Here is a 12,842-nt window from a genome sequence, read left to right as displayed (position 1 = left end):
AAGAAGTACCTAAATGTGCATTGGTGCAATTACTGTTTACTAAACAGTGATTAGCACCGTCTATATCTCATCACCCCCTGGAAAGTTATAATAGTTCATGAGAAGCAAGATATTCACATATCGCATTTTCTTATAAACATGAAAAAAGTATAAATGAGAAAGCAATTTAAGTTACTGTATTTGTGTTAAAAAGTTTGTGTTAATGTAAAATGAGCTATACACTCAACAAAGGCTACTAAATGCTCACTGGTAAAGATGATTATAGGCTAGAGTAGTCAGGAAAGCCAAATGGGATAGGTGATTATCTCAATATGTCATGCTAAATACTCTGATGATGTTACTGAAAACAGTTTCTTTTATATTTTGTGGCATGTTATTCAAACCACTCTCTCCTATGACAATTGTGCTCTGTATCATATGCAATCGATACTTGTTATTTAATGTTGATGACTAAGAAGAAGAAAATATTGTATGCAAGCTCAATTCGTTTATTCACCATCTTATAATTATTTGGTGGGCAGTTATAACATACAATCCACTGTTCAAATACTTATTTCAAAGCAGTAATGAAAATAGAAATAGCCTCTATACTCATGCAGCTCACATGATATTTAACATAAAAAGTAAAGAAACACATGAGATTATTTCTTATGCTATGTTACATAAGGGAAATAAACTGGTTAACAAGAATAGAGTACGTTGGAGTGGGTACTCTAGTGATACTAGTGTATGATGGCATTCTTAAAACAATGACATTTGTTTGATATATGACAAGGGGAATGGATTAGCCTGGTGAACTGCTGTGGGAAGAGATTTTTAGGTAAAAGGACAAATCAAAGTCCCAGATATAGATAAAGGTTTAGTTGACGGAGAGAAGAAAAGGAAGCTAAGGTGACCAGAGAGTCATGATCCAATTGTGGAATGTTATGACATAAGTCTGGAGAAATAGAGAAAAACTGGATTACAATGGGGTTTTTGTAAACCATGAAAAAAATATCAGATTCCATTCGCAGGGCAATGCAATGCAGTTACAGAATTTTGTGCACAAATGAAGCAGAGAAGTAACAAAGTATGATTAGTGATTCTGAAGATCATCTGGGCTGTTGGAGAATAGATTCTAATAAGGACAGAATGAAATGGGAAGCACAGTTAGGAAAAAACTGATTGATTGTAAGAGACCAGAAATGAGATGACAGTGACCTGGACTAAGATGGAGTGCTGGGGATAGGCAATCGTGATGGCTTAGAATTATTAGGACTCACTATGGTCAACTTCATCCAATGACCAAGGTTGCTACAGGAGATGGGGGAGAATATATGTGGAGGGAACAACCAAAATGTCCACTATAGCATAAATAAAAATATTTTCAGACGAAGGAAAAGAGCATAAGTGGTTCCAAGACACAAAACAATGATCCTTAGTTGGAAGATAGAAGAATTTTGTATCAATATTAGTATACAGAAATTTATAATTAAACTGAATTCTGATCATTTAACCACATGATGCCTTGCTTTACAAGGTAGGGACACCTGTCAATATCTTAACAGGTGCTAGTGTTCAACGGAGCACAGTTCTAGAGACTAGACTATAATTATGAGGGAGAGTAAACAGATGGTTTTATTTTCCTTTCCAAATCTGAGATTCTATAAAGACAATGCGTAATAGTTTTCCATCATGAATGCAGTCACACTGCATGTCTGAGAGTCTGGAAAGTTAAGAGAGTTGAAACATTTAACTAGACTAAATATTTTTCAAATACCAAACAGTATAGTCTTTGTCAATAATTTACTGATTTATGGAGTATATTTGCCACTTTTCTTTTCTCATTAAGTCTACTATGTACCTGCTATTGGTGAAATTCCTGCTACTAAATCTTGAATAAATTGTCGTTACAAATTTTACATAGAAAGTACATGTTGTAAGCTTCTTTTGGTGACACATCTCATCTGAATATACAAAATCTCTTTGCCAATAGTCGAGATTAGAAGACACTGAATCCATACCCTTCCGCACACTTTGCTCTGTTTAATGACCTTAGACTATATAATTCCTGCCCTCTCTGTCTCTCAAGTTTATGTCAGTGATTATGAGAGAGTATAGAAGTATTAGCAGAAATTCAGCACTGCAGAATCAGCTCATGATCCTTGTCTTCCAAGAAGTAAGCCCTAAGAGCCATCTTAAAATAAAAGAACATTTTATTGTTTTAACATGAGGGGTTGATAGGGGGATACATTCCCCCTTATTACATGTTATTCTGTCAGTGTCTGAAGTAATTAACGAGGGATTTGAATGTAAGCCTCACCACTAGTTAGAATTAACATGTGCTTAAGGATTAAAGTTGCCATTTATTTTTTCAAGTATTCAGATATCAAACCTGTAAAGTGTTAAGGTACTATTTTGCAATTTTACCAATGAGGACACAAAAGATGAAAGAATATAAATTTTCCCTAGGCCAAAAAGGAGTTTTATCTCCCTCATAAGGAAAATCTTTCACTCTCAAAAGGAGACTAATGAAGAATTTTTGTAGCCTGAATCTAATTCAAACTACAATATTAAGCTATGAAATATGAATATTTATCAATGAGAAAAAGAAAAAATGACTTTAAAAATTAAAAGATTGGCCAATACCACAACAGTCACAAAATCCAGAAGAGTAATATATATATATATATATTTTTTTAAGATTGTATTTATTTATTTGACAGAGAGAGCGGGGGGGGGAACACAAGCAGGGGGAGTGGGAGAGGGAGAAGCAGGCTCTCAGCTGAGCAGGGAGCCCGATGCGGGGCTCGATCCCAGGATCCCGGGATCACGACTCGAGCCAAAGGCAGACGCTTAACGACTGAGCCACCCAGGTGCCCCAAGAGTAATATATTTTTGGTAGTTACTCTTGACACACCTCTCTGACATTACTCCTACATTTTTTCTGCTTATTATTCCACTCATGTGTCCATATGACAAAGATTACATAATTTCTCAAGAGTAAATTAAAAGGCCATTCAATCTTTCTTTTAGTACTTTTGACCTGTGTGATATATTGATATTTGGATGTTTATATCCCATGGCAGGAAGGAAATCCTTTGTCTCTTAGCATTCCGGAAGTCTAGTAGGAAACAGGGATCCTGAAGCTGGCAAAAGGGGAGTAAGAGTAGATGTGATACGTGGTTTAAATTTGCAAAACACACACACACACACACACACACACACACAATGGACAAACTTACATACATTATTACAGATTAGCTTAACAAACTGGAAGGGATTACTATTTTCTTCATTTGATAGATTAGGAAACTGGGGCTCAGAAATGTCAGACAATTTGCCAAAATTCACAAGATTACTATATGGTGGATTCACGTCTATGTTTCCTGACTAAAAATCTCATGTTCATCCACTATACCATTCTGTTGCATCTTGATGTGAAATAATTAAAAGGAATGGGGGCACTGTATTTGGAAAGGAACAGAATGAAGCACCCAACTTCTCATATTTCAAATACTCAAGTCTTTCTTCAGATCTTGCAGCCTATGTTTTTGCACAGCAATGAAGTAAGACTGGGCCACGCACGCTCTCTTTTGAAAGCAAGACCTGATGATTTCTATACCATTTTGGCTTCTGTTTGTCCTTTTTCTCATATTCTGTCATTTGGACTTTTCCTGCAATGGCTTTTATCTTTGACAGAAAGAATAAGCATATTCTCTGCATTCCCAAATAACCCAGATTCACATTCCTGGGGAATTTGGAGTTTCCCAAAAGGATCCATTTGATAGAAATTAAAACACCTCTTTCATGTTTACTAATTAGCTATAGCCAGGGCTATGCTAAGTGATAACCACATGCTTGAATACAAAAAAGGTAAAGAAAGAAAAAAGTGGGAGGGAAGAAGGGAGGGAGGGAGGGTGGAAGATCGTTTTTCTGTTAAGACAGAAGTTGCTATGCACAGTCTAATGAACACACCAAGGAGAAAAATAATGTTTAAAAGTAAGCTCTACAACTGTTTGTATACTTTTCAAGAGAATATTTATATTAAATAATTACAAATATATAATTTCATAAATCAGTATATTTAAATAAATCCTTTTCTCTTAAAATGCTTTTAGTATTTCTGAAGGAAAAGTCCCTTTGAAGTGTCTTTCACAAAATGCCTTCATTTTCAATTTATTACATTTTAGCTCTTCTCACTTTCTGATTTACTCCTGCATTCACAATTGCTGCTTTCTACGGCATATCATTTAAAGCTTAAGGTCCCTCTAGGGAATTATCTTCACTGACTACAAAAGAGCCTTAAGTATTATGTAAATTATGTTTCTATCAGTATTGAATAGCCCAAAAAAATATGTTTTAGAGAGCTCCTGAACTTTTGAGAATTATGTCTGACTTTAACAAGTAAGAGAAAAATAGTTCAACGAAAAGCATAGTTGTTTAAATCAATATAGTGTACCATGAATGCAAGGTCAAAAAACAAAAACTTGGTCCCCCCAAAATGATGAAAACAAGATATCATATGAGCAGATGGAAGAAAGGTATTATTTGCCCTTAAATATTTTATGCCATGGACAATGGAGAGCCATGGAACCTTGTTGAGAAAAGGGTTTACACTGTAATATCTGTTATTTAGAGAATACAATTAGAAGGAAGGTGTAGCAAGATGAGAACTTGGGGAGAGACAGAAAAATCAGTCAGGATTTTGATATGATAAAGACAAAGAACCTAACCAGATTTAAAAATATACATGTGGCCTCAGTTTGCTTAGCTTCTTGAATCAATAATTGTATATCTTTCACTAAAATTTGGGAAATGTTCCACCATTGTTTCTTCAATTATTATTTTTTAAACCCTTTCGTGTCTTTTCTCCTATTCTGGGCTGCCAACTACACACATATTAGAATTTCAATTAAATATTGTCGAATAGGTTCTGAGTCTGAATTTCTTTATTTTTAAAACTTTTTGTTTTCCTTTCTTCTCTGTTTCTGGTTCAAATTAAATGATTTATATTTATCTGTCCTCAAGGCTAACTGATTTTTCCTTTGTCATATTTATTATGTTATTAGTCTCATCCATTAAAAATCTTATTATAGATACTATTCTTTTTCTTTTGTAGAATTTTTATTTTATTTTTGGTAATTTCTACTTATTTGCCAAAATTTTCTATTTTCTCCTTACAATGAGAGCACATTTTCCTTTAAAACATTGAGCATGGTTATTTTAGCTGCTTTAAAACACCTGCTGCTGATTCCATCATCTAGATCACCTCAGGGTCACATTTTCTTTCTTCTTCAGATATATAATAATTTGGATTATATTCTGTACAGTGTGGAAGTTCCACAGTGGAGATTCTGGATTCTGTTATATTCTACCAGTTGGATTTTTGTTGTTTGGCAATCAAGTTTTTTTTCTTTTTTAAAGATTTTATTTATTTATTTGACAGAGACAGACAGAGAGAGAGAGAGAGAACACAAGCAGTGGGTAGTGGGAGAGGGAGAAGCAGGCTTCCCGCAGAGCAGGGAGTTCGATGCGGGGCTCCATCCCAGGACCCTGGCTGGGATCATGACCTGAGCCGAAGGCAGACGCTTAATGACTGAGCCACCCAGGCACCCCAGACAATCAAGTTTTTTAAACTCAAATTACAAGCTCTCACTTGGATATCTGCTCAAATCTTTGATCATTATTTTTATTCTTATCTAGGCTAAAATTTGCTGTCCCATGCATACATAATTTATGGCAATCCTAAAATTTGTAAAATCTGTCCAAACCTTAGTATGAGAGTTAGAGTGGCTCTCCCTACTGGGACTTCTCTCTCACTTTCTAGCCACTTTGGATGGTCCAAGTCCTCCAACCTAAAAGACTGTGGTTTTTCCATTGGGAAGTTAGAGCCCTGAGCAGTTCTGACTATCATTTGCCCTAAGACTAAGAACTAGAAAAACAGGAAATATCGCTTGCCTCATTCCTCTTCTAAGTCAACTCCCCTTTGAATATGCCTGCTTGATTTAACTCTACATGGCTTCAGAAAATATTCTGTATTTTTATTTTTGCATTTCTCCAAGGAAAGTGTGGGATTTTTGCAATTTTACTTGTTCCTCTTGTTGATCTATAGTGATTTTAGCACATACATGGGCACGTTAGGATTTAGGTGACTGCCATTACCTCAAGCTCCTGGAATTCCTCCAACAACTGTTTGTTTTCCCACCAATAGCACTAAATTGCAGCCAAACATATCTGTGTGTTTGCTGCTTGGCTACCAAAACTATGCTAATATTATGTATCCCCTATATTGCATAAACAATCAGAAATAATCCTGATTCCTTTGGTAAGTAACAAAAAGGTAATGTAAATAATATGGCTTTCATTCTTTAACATTCTTGGGCTGGAAACCTGACTCTAGTACTCACTGGCCATGCTTTCCCAGTTATACAAATTTTCTACATCTTATTTCTCACAATTGTAAAATAGGAACAGCCAGACTTTTCTGATAAAAATACATAACACATGTACAACAGTATTGACTATATGAAATACCCTCTCCTTATTTATACACATAATGAAACAACTTCTTTGAAATGAGGTTAATGCACATGTCACCTGTTAGGTCAAAACCAGGTGTAGGGATTCTAATCTCCTAATCCCATATCTGATGCTTTTCAGAGTTTTGCATTCTTTTTTGATTATTAGATAGTTATTGAACTCTGGAAAGAGCCAACACTGAATTTTAAATCTTTTACATACTATTATTATTTGTAAATTTAAAAATTTCTGTGACTCTCAATATTAGTAAAGTCAAGTCAAATCATGCCTCAGTGTTGTAGGAATACTAATTGAAACTTCATACAGGTGAAGTATCTGGAACGTTATTGGTACATAATAATATTGGTTTATCTTCTTGAATTTTTGCATAAGTCGTTATAAACATTTGCAAAGTATTTTTCATTGCCCTGTCCCTAACTGGATACTTACATAATTATGTTGTGATTCATATCATGTTATTCTCTGACCAAGGCTATATCTTGTGCCCTATTTATTTGTCAGTTAGGACCAAATATTTTCCAGTTCTGTGAGTGACAGTGTTCTGCCACAAAGAGGTGAGGAACACCCCAGGAATTTTTCTCAACCAGACATTCTCTTCTATTTCTGCCACATAATGCACATAACAGTGCTATTATGATGCACTCAGATTTTACCCCTTAACCCTGCTTAAAACCAGCATATACAAATAAGCCTCCTTCTGGCAGACTGACATCTATTAAGAGCAGAGACAAGAATGGCTGAGGCAGACCACTTTTCGTGGTTCATAAACAGTAGATAGGTATAGCTTTCAAAAGATTTAAAAGTATTCCCAAGGGCAATCTTCTAGGTAAAAGTTGTGTTTTCTTAACTTGCTCACAAGTTTTCTCATTTGTCCCCACCATCTAAAGAACAATTTACATTGAGGTCAGGCTGATGCTACAAGACAATTCACAGCACTGCCTGAGATTTTCATTTCAGGCTGCCTCTCCGATTTAAACTCTAAGTGCTAGAGTTGGAGCCTCAGGTATAACCTACTGTTTTTTCATCTGAGAATGCCCTTTAAAAAAAATAAGTACAAAGACTTTATATTTCTTTTCCTTGTTTTTAAAGAAAAAAACTCAATTGTAGATGATAACACTCTTCCACAAGCAAAAAACCTTCACATTTAAAATATCAATTTAAAAAGAACAGTTTTCAGGGCATCTGGGTGGCTCAGTCATTAAGCATCTGCCTTCGGCTCAGGTCATGGTCCCAGGGTCCTGGGATGGAGCCCCACATCAGGCTCCCTGCTCGGCGGGAAGCCTGCTTCTCCCTCTCCCACTCGCCCTGCTTGTGTTCCCTCTCTCGCTGTCTCTCTGTCAAATAAATAAAATTTAAAAAAAATAAAAAATAGAAAATAAAAAGTTTTTATTTTTTATTAAAAATAAAAAATAGAAAATAAAAAGAATAAAATAAATTCAATTTATTGAATTTAAATTTTCACTGTAAGAACATTTTATCCCCAGACAGAGCTGGCTCACTTTTAAGCACTGTTATAACATGACTTTGAATATGCCAGAAATAAGCTCGATCAAGGTGAGTGATGATGACAGTGGTGATGATGTTGGTGGAGATAATGCAGGATGACTTTCCTACTATCTGCTGAGAACACGTAGAGAGAAAATCAAAATCAGATTTTAGCAAGGGACCAAATTTCAGATATACATACAGATGGTATATAAAATAAAATAATTTACTTAAATAATACAGATAAAGTCTAAAGGTGGAATAGATAATTTCATAAGGTAGAGAGCATGCAAAGAAATGGAGAAACCAGGGCTGTGTAATTAGATATCTTTGCGTTCAAAAGGAACCCTAGCCATATATTGCTTTTTGCACATGTAAGTAAGAAGGTGTACTTCTTTTAGGGTCATTTGACTAAAAAAAAAAAAAAAAAAAAGGCACAAGATAATATTTAACTATAACCATTGTTTTGAAGTGTGATCATTTATATGAAGATGCATGGCACAATATCTGACAAAAGAGATTAAACAATATTTGTTAGAGTTAGATTCCCTTCCCACTATGTGCAGGTTGAGAAAACTGTATGAAGACAGCACATGAACTAAACTTTGTATGGTGAGTAGGATTTATACATGTAAAAATAGGGAAAGGTGCTATAAGCCACCAGAAACAAGATAGTGAAAGCTATAAAAAGGGTAAAGAACTGAGCACTTGTGCAGTTTCAATAAGGTTTGTGCTAAGTATTAAATTTGCAAGGGTGCATAGGGGTACAGTTATTTATAACCTTGACAGTGGGGCTAAGGATTATAAAATGTTGTTGTTGCAGTTTTTAAATGGGAATACACAGATTTTCTTCCTTTTATTTTTAGCTTGGAAATTAAATGACATGAGTGGTGTCTCTGAAACTTTTTCCCAGCAGTAAAGCAGACAGCGGATTGTAGTAGAGATTTGGGGAAGAAAACTATTCAGGAGAGACCAATTACAAAGCAACTAAAGTAATCAATAATAGAAGAAGTAAGAGTAAATTAGGTAAACAGCAGTAACAGTAGATGTGAAATGAGCACGACACAGAACAGGTATAAAATGGACTAAAGTTGGTAACAGATTGTATGTCTGTGTAGAAGGTGAGGTCAGAGAAAAAAACATCTTTAATGTTGAGAACCTGGAAAACAGGGAAGACTGGCTTATTAGTCAAAACAATTAAAATTGGGGAGACATGCATCATAAATTTATAATGGCACAGAAGTTCATATTTTTCAAAAAGCTTGCAATGTATCTAATTATAAAATACATCACATAAAAGGAGTATGTATATTGAAGTTTGTATGCATACACACACAGATTTGCACATGCACGCACACACACACTCACTTTGGCCTTTAAGTAATATATCTGCCCATGGCAGACGGCAGATTCGTATTCTTAGTGAGAAAAACTAGAAAATCCAGATTATTTATATATTCTATGTATTATATATCACATGTATTTTATATGTACATAATTAGTGTGTAAAATTTGTATATTAAACACACACATACATATGTGCCACCACTGTGGGCACTGAAGTCAAAAGATATTTTGGTGAGATAATAAAACTAAAGAGAGAAAATTAGAAATTTGAAGGGTAGAACTGCTATTGAAAAGAGAAAGGTAAGAACTATCCCTAACGTAATTCTTGTTCTCCTCCTCTGACAGTTGCCCAATATTCAAGCTACACAGAAAACAGGACTACAAAGTCAAGCACAAAGCCTCAAAAAAGAAGAGGGAAATACTGATGGGTCAACTCTGCAAAAGAGAAAAGCATTAACATTTTGTACCCAACACAGAGAGGGGCCTGCTGAACTGCAGAGCTCTCGATTAAGAGCCCTGTAGTGTTATTCCCAAACAGCTGGGCAAACTGGAAGTATAAGAATATTACCGAAACCACACCCCAGCCTGAATTTATCTCAATCCTCAACTACTTTAGGGAATTCTATTTGCCTCACTGGGGAAAACAGTGAAATACTTCTGATCTTTCTTCTTAGCCTAGTAAGAGGCTTATCAATTTTATTAATTTTTTCAAAGAACAGGTTTTTTGTTACAGTGATTTCATCCATTGATTTCTAGTTTTCAATTTCATTAGTTTCTGCTTTAAGTTTTATAATTTTCTCATTTGCTTAATTTGGATTCAATTTGCTCTTCCTTTTCTGGTTTCCTAAGGTGGAAGTTTGAATGATTGATTTTAGATGTCTTTATTTTTCAATACACACATTCAATTCTATATATTTCCCTCAAAGCACTGCTTTCATGCATCTCACAAATTTTGGTAAATTGTGTTTTCATTTTCACTTAGTTCAAAATATGTTTTAAGTTCTCCATGAGTGCTTTCTCGTGCGTACATGCTCACTCATTTTCTCTATATATATATATATGTATATTTGAATATATTGTTGCTATTATTACTTTAAAGAAACTCATCTGTTAGATCAATTGTGAACAAGAAAAATAAAAATTTTAATTTTACCATCACTTATACGTTCTGTATTACCTTTGTTTATTTTTGTAGATTTACATATTTCTTTATATGGAGCCTCTGAACTGTGAATTTAGCAGTGCTTCTCCATTATCCCCACCTTTAGCCCCACAGGATGGCGAGATTGGATTGGAGTTCGGCAGATCCCTTCTCCCCCATGGAAAGTTAGATGGGGCTGGAGGTGGATATATCTCTTCCTCCATGTGGAGGGATAGAGCCAATTGGAGTAGGGTATTTCCCTTCCTCCAGATCAATTTGACTCTTAACAAAACCCCATGGGTTAGGCTCCGGGTAAGAAGTTTCTCCTGAGGCAAGATCTTGCTAAGAACACAATGTTCTAGCTTATTTCAAAATGGTTCCTTTTCCTAGGAGGGGATTTTTCTGACATTCACTGTGAGAACCTGTGAGTAGAGCTCCAAGAGATAAAATTCACAGAAGTGTAGGGGCAACCTGATGACTGGGTCCTCCTGAAGTTTTATCTCTCAGAGTTATCCACCCTAAATGTCCAGCAATTTGTCAATTACAATTCAGGCTTCCCTACCCCAACACTGGTTCCTGCTTATGGGTTTCTGCTCTGGTAAATTGTGATTCTCTGTATTTGTCTGTTAATCTCTCCAATTTGCAGGGAAGGAGTGGGGGCGTGGTTTGCCCACTGACCTCACTTATCTTACAATCTAAAAAGACTTGTTGATTTTTCCATTTGTTCAGCTTTTTACTTATTGTTAAGATAGAGTGACAACTTCTAAGTTTTTTACATGCTGGACTGGAAACTAGAAGTCCTTTGTTTCTGTTTATAAATTCAACTCTGAATCTTTTTCTATTTGTGTTCCAATATTTGCTAACTCATGCTTTTATTTCCCCATAATTTCTTGGCAAAGTTCTCTTGAGCAATCATAGCTACATAGTTATAGATAAATATAAGACTTTCAAGTTAGCATACCAAATACACAAACTGCAAAGGCTAAATGTACATGGAACAAAATGAAAAAGCATATCATAAAATAGTAAGACAGAATTAGGGCCAAAGAAATATATATTATTGCTGTATGTAACATAATATGTATATGTTATATATTGTTATTTATCATATATATATAAAAGCATCAATATGCATAAAGTAAAACCCACATAGATCCAGGAGAAATAAACTACAACAAATAAACTCTAGCAGTATGTTTTAAGTCACTTCTCTCTTTTCATAAAACTTCAATGTAGAAGGCTTAACTAGGCTGACTGATAAGGCAGATCTAATTAACATGTATCACACTCTAAATCCTCAGCACAAATATATCAGCTTATTTTTAAGTAACCATAATCATAAAACTGACCACATTCGGACTTCAAAATATGTCATTAAATTCCAAAAATAAAAAGTATTCACACTCTATTTGTATTAGAGATACATTTTAAAAATTAATAAAAACAAGAAATCTAAAAGCATACTATTTTTTCAAAGTCTTTAAAACAAAGTAGGGTCAAGAAAAAAACTCTGCAGTTTATATAGAATATTGCAAGAATAAAATCACTGCATATTAACAACAAAGGGGCATAGCAGAGTATAAGGACAATTCATTGTCTCAAAATGCCAATAATGAGCCAGGAGAATCAAAATACATTAATTCCAATACATTAAACTGGAAAAAGACAACAAAATAAGGACAATATAAAGAAGAAATTAGTAAATACAAAAGTGGTAATCAATATTTTTGTTTCCTTTCTCTGGCTTTCATTATTTATTTTTATTGAAGTACAGTTGACACACAGTGTTACTTTAGTTTCAGGTGTACAATATAGTGATTCAACAACTCTATACATTATGCTATGCTCACCACAAGCATAGCGACTATCACCATACATCGCTATTACAATACTATTCACTATATTTCCTATGCTGTTCCTTTAATCCCTGTGACTGATTTATTCTGTAACTGGAAATCAGTACCTCCCCGTGCCCTTTGCCCATTCTGTCCATCCCCAACCCCTCCCCTCCAGCAACCACATTTATTCTCCGTATTTATGAGTCTGTTTCTGCCTTTTTGTTTGTCAATTTTTGTTTTTCAGATTCCACGTATAAGTGAAATCATATGATATTTTCTTTCTCTAACTTACTTCAATGAGCATAACACCTTCTAGTTCCATCCACACTATTACTCAATACTTTTTAAATACATAAAAACATCACATAAAGAAGTTCAGGTGTTTAAAGGAAAGAATAAATAAATGAACCATTAGCCTACCATCCATTAAAAAAAAAACAAAATGATGAAATTACAAATACTCAAAATAGAAATAAATAAGGTGAAATAATTGGAAGAGTGTAAATATA

The sequence above is a fragment of the Zalophus californianus genome, chromosome 11 (genome assembly GCF_009762305.2).
Source record: "Zalophus californianus isolate mZalCal1 chromosome 11, mZalCal1.pri.v2, whole genome shotgun sequence".
Taxonomy (NCBI): Eukaryota; Metazoa; Chordata; class Mammalia; order Carnivora; family Otariidae; genus Zalophus; species Zalophus californianus.
Note: the sequence above shows the minus strand (reverse complement) of the source record.